This window comes from Belonocnema kinseyi, chromosome 2 (assembly GCF_010883055.1).
Source record: "Belonocnema kinseyi isolate 2016_QV_RU_SX_M_011 chromosome 2, B_treatae_v1, whole genome shotgun sequence".
Classification (NCBI taxonomy): Eukaryota; Metazoa; Arthropoda; class Insecta; order Hymenoptera; family Cynipidae; genus Belonocnema; species Belonocnema kinseyi.
In genome coordinates, this window is record NC_046658.1 from 24,525,279 (window position 1) to 24,533,581 (window position 8,303).

Below are 8,303 nucleotides of genomic sequence, written 5' to 3' on the forward strand. Positions count from 1 at the left end.
GTTAATTACCACAAATAACATAGATGTTAAAGAAATGTCAAGATTGATTATTATGTAGATAAATATAACCTTACCTCAAAATCAATGTGCGTTATAACAAATACTATTATGCTAAGATACATTGTCACTTTCACCAGTATCCAAAACAGTTTTAAATAAATGTTTGAAAGTGTTGTGGATCTTTCCCCCTCTCTCCGTGTTTCCGTGTACCACTGTTGAATAATAATTCTGGGCCAACATGTATATGCAGCACGATAACTCGTGGGAAGAGAAAGCTTATTCAATTTATTCTAAGCCCTAAATTACATGAATGAAGAAAAACTACTCTAAACTTATATCGCATTGTTAAGAACCATAACTTCCTATTTGGAAACACTAAAATCATAAGTTTTAAGGAAAACTACAAAAAGATTATAAAAAATATAAAGAAAAGAACGCATACCAAATTTCTAAGTATTACTTACCACAGCCTTCTGTTATAACTAATTAAATGAGTTTGTGTTAGGTTTAATATTTTTCATGCTCCTGAGCTCCCGTGCTGTTTACACGTGTTAGCCCACAATTATTATCCAAATTCAATAGAAAGAAACAAAGAAGGAGAGGTGAAGGTCTAGAAACGATTTAAAATTTACATCCACTACTTTGCATGCGAGTGAAAAGTTGTAATATACTTTGGCGTAATAGTATGTGTAGTAACAAACACTGGTTGTAAGGTGAGGTTACGTTTACAGTCTATGATTTCAAATCTGGAGTCAGAAATTCAAAATGAAAAATTCAAAATGGCAGATTCAAAATAGCGCTCAGTGGGCCGAAAAACTCAGACGATTAGCCAAATTAAAAAACATCGAAGAATCAGCCCAAAAAATGGTTACTCGGGTGTTTCCAGGGCCCCTAATTACGCATTTTTTTATGAAAAATATAACATTCAAAATAATGAATTCAAAATTGGTGCGTATCTTGAAAAAAGTTGACAGATTGGACTAAAAGCGTTTAACCCGGGAGTAGGATAGCCTGCTAGTGTTACGTTAGTAGTCTCGCGATGGTCATTTCGACCGAAAGCAGTATCATGGGAAACATCTTGATAATTCTACTCAAATGTTATAATTAATACATCAATTTTATATTTTGTTCGGCGAAAATAATTTTTATAATAATACTTTACATTTTACTGACCGCAAAACGCTGAAAGTGAAGGTAATTTGGATAATTATCTCAAATTTTCAATTTTTTTGAGACGTGTACGTGAATGATATTCGAGTCTTTTCAGGTAAGAAATTAGGGGTAGTCTTAGGGGCTGCTCAATATTATTGTGGTGTTGGGAATATAACTTGGGCTTTCTTGACAGTGATTTGGGTGATTATCTCAATTTTTTATTTTATTGCGGCTTTTACGCGAAGACCCCCTGGATCTATTAAAATAAAAAAATTATGGCTGGTCCTAGGGGTTATTCAATATTATTACGGGGTCGAGAATATGACTTGCGTTTTTCTGTAGGTGAGTTCGGTGATTATTTCAAATTTTTCAATTTATTGAGACGTTTACGTGAAGGCTCTTTGGATGTGTTCAGGTAAGAAATCAGGGATAGTCTTAGGGGCTGTTGAATATTATTGTGTGGTTGGGAATTTAACTTCGGCTTTTTTGAAGTTGATTTAGGCAATTATCTCCAATTTTTATTTTGATTGAGGCTTTTACGTGAAAACCCTCCGGATCTGTTAAAATACAAAATTTTGGGTGGTCTTTGGGGTTATTGAATATTTTAATGGGGTCGGGAATATAACTTGGGATTTTCTGAAGGTGAGTTCGGTGATTATTTCAAATTTTCTATTTTATTGAGACGTTTACGTGAAGGCTTTTCGGATCTGTTCAGGTAAGAAATTAGGGGTAGTATTATGGGCTCTAGAATATTATTGTGTGGTGGGGAATATAACTGGGGCTTTCTTGAAGGTCATTTGGGTGTTTATCTCAAATTTTTTATTTTGTTGAGACTTTTGTATGAAGACCCTTCGGATCTGTTCAGGTAAAAAAATAGGTGTGGCCTTAGGAGTTGTTGAATATTATTATGGGGTTAGAAATTATAACTTTGGCTTTTCAGGAGAAGGTTGCGTAATTATTTCAAATTTGTAAAATTTTGCCCATGCTTAGGACGTGACACGTGCTTTGCATCCAACTAAAAAAAGGACTACCGTAAGTAGGCGCGTGAAGGTCAATTAGGCCGATGACGCATATGCAAACTTGTAATGAAAGGGGCAACTTCCACAAATCTCTAAACAGCAGCGTAAACATATAGATAAATAACTTAACCATAAATATCTAGCCGGAAAAACATAATAGTGAACGAATTTATATTGTATTTCAAAATATACAAAACCATCGGTCCAAATAACCAACGCGCGCGTACTCCCTGGTTAATGAGTAGTTTCAGGGGTCACTTATTATAAATTTTGGTAAAAAATTAAAAATTCTACATAAAGGATCATACATGGCTTCCAAAATTTAAAATATTTGATTGAATGGGCTAAAAGTCCTTTCATGAATTGCATTGAAATTTTTAAAACTGACAATTCTAACAAAATAATAATAAAATAGTGAGTATTTTTAATAAATGAAGCTCACTTTTTTATTTGGGTGCGTAGTTTAGGTGAGGAGAGAAATAAAAAGGCGCCCATATGGAAAATATCAATTTATTGGTAACTAAATTACACTAAAAATATTTAATCTACATGTTTTTTTATAACTATTGCGCCTATTTCATATTTTTGTTATAATTATTAATGTAAGGATACAACCTACAATTTTTACATTACGAAATTATTCAAAAATATCACGTAATAATAATGTTAGGAAAACATAATACTAAGAATCGATTTTTAATTACTCTGAAGTATCTAGTGTTCGGGTCTATCTGGCCTTTGTGAAATGTCATTTTTAATGATTAAATACTTGTTTAAATCTGCGTAAGGGGTCGAGTGATATATGTGTGCACAGGAAATTGCTGGCTCGTCTGATTTGAGCATTCGCATATCACCTACATTTTACATTGTCTAGTTAGTAGTGAAAGCATGAAAAGACCTTCACTACATGTTGCATATGATACCTCTCATAAAAAGAAATACCAACTGAATACCGTTTCCCGATTAGATTCAGTCCAGGTTTAGTATTGCTCTAGTATGCACCCCTCAGCCCATATCCACATTACTTTTAGGCTATTGGAAGAAATACTACTCTCTACTAGAATTCGGCAATAAACAACATTTTATCTGTCTAATATAATCACAGCTGTTTTTATCAACAAAGAATCTAGCTGCAGCTCCCGAAGGACTTTATATAATTTATGACATCAATGGGCTTCAACCAGTTTCGGCTAGATTTATATGACATGATTTGATGCCTGTTTATTTTTCATTCCTGTACAGAGAAGCTAACGTAAAAATAAAAAAGAATACATGCTATTACAATTTTCCATAAAAAGTAGAAAAAAATTATCATTTTCTGCAAGTATCTAGTAAACTGTTGGAGATGGGTGTAAATGGATAACAATTTTGGATTTTCATTCGAAGAATATAATTATTCCAGGTAAATAATAAATGTGTGTGTATAATTAGAATTTTGGCATAAGGACCCTCGTGTGTCTTGAGAACACGAAGCGACCCGGGGATGACAGCTTTCTGCATCCATCTTGCAAAAGCCTTGGCATATTTTTAGCAAGCACGTATGGCTTCAAGCTTACGAAAAAGTAAAAGATTTGCATTTCTGAATGCACTGATCAAAAGGTTAATCACTTTAACCAAATAATTGGCGTACAGTCTTTGCAGTGTGCAAATTCATCTGAAGAGAGTAAATATTATTGGCGTTTCCAAGGAACCTTAGCTTCTGGATATAAGTGTCATTAGAAATCTTGACACTGGAGAGACCTATACATACTTGAGCGTACTTTAAAGCCACCTCCAGGTAGTAACATGAGTGAAGGAGTTTCTCCGAAGCGAAACCCTCGTGTGGCTTGAGGACACGAAGTGATCCAAGGATGACAGCTTTCTGCATCCATCTCGCAAGAGTATTGGCATATTTTTACCAAGTACATATCAAAAGGACAAATACTTTAACTAAATAATTTGCGTTCAGTTTTTGCAGCGTGCAAATCGCGCTAATCGTTTTGGACAACTCAATCCATCTCTCTTAGTGTTCGGTAGAGAAGGGCCAAAGAAAACACCGTAAGAGGGACAAAGATGGTAATAAAGCACTGTTTGTGCTGTATTATGTCTGTAGAGATAAGTCGTTCTCGCTTGAGTGGGCCTGAATAAAGCCCTGGTGATCCGAGAAGGGCAATGTTTCGCTCCTTTGATAAGGACTGTATTTCTACATTTCTGCAAACGTGTCCGTGCATTTTTTTGTCGAGTAGCTGTTGCCGAAATTTTTCAATATTTGGTTTCTTTTTTTCGACTTTTAAAGGTGAAGTATCTGGATAGATTAATGCGCTTTCCTTACTTCTGATGTTAAAATTCAAGCCAAGGGTCTCAGCCACCTCCTCCGCGGCTTTGTAAACGAAAGCACCTTTTCTAATCAGCTCCTGCTTTCGGACCATTTGCAACGATATGAGCTGCATTTAGAACCATTCGGTTATGAAGACACTGAAGATTCAGAAGTCATTGTACGTCATGTCGACGTGAGCTTTATAATCGCGGAACAGACAAATTGACATAAAAGCTCTCATTTATATGTATAATCTTACGTATGCTGATATCAAGGGTCATAAGCTTGTTCTTCTTCCATTGAACCACTCTAAATGAGTTCAGTAGAACCGGGACGGCAATCATGTTAGTCGCACATACCTTGCCCAACGCTGACATATTTGAAGTCCAATTTTTTTGAAGAAGATGCTTGTGTCTGCTTCGGAGAATCTCCTTCACTGATTTTAATATCTGGATGCGGCTTTAAAGCACGCTCAAGTATGTATAGGTTTTTCCAGTGTCAAGATGTCTAATGACACTTATATCCAGAAGCTAAGGTTCCTTGGAAACGCCAATAATATTTCCTCTCTTCAGATGAATTTGGGCACACATATCCAATCCAAAGTCCATACTAATCACTGCTGTATACTTTCTGACAATATTAGAAGCAACCGTAAGTTGGCTTTTACCAGAAGCATAGATCCTTCGGTTCATCCATATAAAATACATGAGTGACCTGATGCTTACGATGATTACTGTCGCCACAGAGGTATCCAGAAGAATTTCGCAGCTTCTCTGTACAGGCCTGAAAAATAAACAAGCATCGGATCATGTTATATAAATCTAGCCGAAACTGGTTGAAGCCCATTGATGTCATAAGTTATATAAAGTCCTTCAGGACCTGCTTGGTTCGCTTCTCGAAGTCAAGAAGAACCATGTCAGGTCTCAAGTGAGCAACAGAAACAATTGTCGAGAACAGAAAGTTCCAGTATATGCGGCACTTCTCATTCTCGACAATTGACTCGATTTCACTAGGAGCATTTAGAGGAGCGATATTAAGGTTGATGCCGTAATAGTGACAGAGATGGTAATAAGGCACTCTTAGTGCCGTATTGTGCCTTTAGATTGTGCTATCGTCTTGGCATGACAAAATGAAACCATCCGTACCAGACTTCAATCCGGGTTATTTAAGGAAAGCAAAAGTTAGCTCACACAACATTGACTGATCCTCCACACTTTTGTGGAAAATACCGTGCATCCCCTCATCGAGGAGCTGTTCACGAAAGTTTTTCTCTTGTGCTTTCTTAATCCGGGCTTTCAGGAGTGAGTACTCGAGATAGATAAGATTTTATGCATTTTGTTCACCCCTAATACTGAAGTTAAGTCCGAGTGTTTCAGCAGTGTCCTTCACTGCTTTGTACAGAAGCGCTGATACATGCTGTTGTTCATGTGCATAACCTTTCTTATCTTGATATCAAGGGATAAGCTCGTTCTTCGTCCATAGAACCACTCCAAATAAATAGAGCACTACCGGGACGGCAAGCATGTTCATTGCAAATACTTTGCTCCTCGCAGACAGTTCAGAAGACCAAATCTGCCGGATAAGACGTTTGTATCTGCTTTGGAGAGTATCCTTTATAGATGTCACATCCTGAATGCGGCTCTGTGGCACGCCCAGGTATATATAAGTCTCTCCAGCGCAAAGGTGTCTTATAGCGCTTCTATCGACCAGCTGAGGGTCTTCAAGGATGCCATTAGGTTTTTCTTGCTTCAAATAAACCTTGGCGGAATGGCGAAGTGCTAGAGACAGTGGCAATAATGTGAGGCAAAAAAGGAGCAGGCTCATGGTGTCCTCCTAAAGACACCGGTAATCAATCCAGGCCATCGATAGGTCACGCTGGTAGGTTGCTGCATCTTTGCAGACATATCTATCGATGAGCAGGTTCTCCCGACATCCTGCTACTCCTTTCTTTGAGCCGCGTTGTTCATACTTTTCTATCATCTTTGGTATTCGAACCAATCCTAACTCAACCGCTTCAACAATTCGTTCAATCAGGCTCGGGGTTAAATGAAGTTTCGCCGGTCCGCCGGGCATTTTTCAGTGTTGCAGGGGCAGCCCCCGGAGTAGGGGCAAACCCTGTGGCGTCTACGTCTCGCACAGCTGAATCACAGCAATTTAACCCCCCATATTAGCATTCAACCTGTAAATTGCCTTCGTCCACCCTACCACCGTATGCGTCAATTTTTGCACATCCCCTTCAGTCAAGAAGGGCTACGCCCCCTCCCACGCAGCACTTTCAATCTAGGGCTCACTATAGATCCGCAGACATTATAGTAAAGAATTGGGGAGTCATTTTCAGTGGGGATAATGAGACGAGTGCAGAAAATTTTTTGACGAGAGTGGAGGAGGGTCGTTCGGTCTCAGGCCTTACGGATGGCGAATTAATTATAGGAATTCCATTCATCCTTCATAAGTTACCCCTGCAATGGTTTCGATATAACTGTCATGCCTGGCCTACCTGACAGCATTTCAAAACGGCTTACTTCATGATGTATGGAGACATCAATTATCAGTGGCGTCTTGTAGAACAAGTCGCCACTCGTTATTAGGGTCGCGACGAAAGGACCGCAGGTTTTTTTTAACATGCTTGCAGGGTCTCTTCCTCAAATTTTAAGGGCAGGTTACTATGAAAGAACAAATGGACCGAGCCCATCGTAATCTGAGACTAGACCTTCAAAGGTATATTCGCCGCTATGAGTTTTCTGATTATAATCAATTAACGCTGCTGGCAGTAGAAGTGAAACGCATGGAGATTTTAGATAATGAAGAGCGTTCGCCGCCTAGCCCAGAAGATTAATTCTTCCCTGAATTGGCTTATACCAAAAATACTAAACTTTCTCGCTCAGCTGTTATAAATACTTGTCGCAGCACCTCAAACGATGCCAGCTCCTCTCTTAAGTCCTTGGTGAGTGTGTTGATAAAGTTGGTGGATAAATTAGGTGCCAAGGCCTCGTCATATGGTGAGCCTGGCTCGCTTATTTATGGAAAATCTAGAAATAATAATAGATTCAGTCCGAATAACACTAGATGCGAGAATCATGAGGAGACGAGTACGGCGCAGGCCTCAACTAACCCTTATCACAATAGAGGCAGTCCACCTCCAGGATGGAGAATCCAACCAAAGGCCTAATCACCTTGCTATAATTGCGGTGGCTCCGACCAAGATTGGAGGAATTGTCAAACAAAATTGACTAAGTTTTGCCATAATTGCGGCAAATATGGCCAGATCAAGCGAACTTATGATTCAGTTCATTGTCAGGGAAACCATTAAAAGAGGGCCGCCTCAGGGTCGACGCCACTCTTTGTATTCCAAGGCAGAACCTCATTTCTGCTATAGATGATTTACCCGACTCAATTCCCTCAACTTCAACTATTCAACCGGAATGGACTCAGAAATCATATCCTGAACCTAAACATGCATTTACTCAGAAGTTACCTTCTAAAACTCAATTCGAAATATCGCAAAAATTATCTGCAGAAACTCAAATTGAAGTGAACTTCAATCAATCAACTTCAACTCTTGAAGCGGGGAGGGAGACCTCCCCACCCTCAATCACTCAACTGAATTTGGGAACTCATTTTCCCACTCATTTTTCAAAATCGCTCTTTCGTTCTAAATATGATCCATCTTTAAGTGCTGGACTTACCAAATTTTCAGATACTTACGGGACGACGGGATCAGACACCAGAAGTTCTGATGTTACTACAGTCTGTCAAGTTAAAGCGTGGGTGGCTTTACTCGCAGTCGGTAAGGTGTATCGACATGATTTTGGTGTCAAAATATTAAGAAGAGCTCC

At 38.6% G+C, this 8,303-nt stretch overlaps 1 protein-coding gene across 7 annotated transcripts in view; it reads right to left on the bottom strand.

Moving 5' to 3' along the window:
* LOC117168247 (arfGAP with SH3 domain, ANK repeat and PH domain-containing protein) overlaps positions 1-8,303 on the bottom strand; it is a 561,385-nt gene that overhangs the window by 86,614 nt on the left and 466,468 nt on the right. The gene's annotated exons all lie outside the window — the stretch shown is intronic.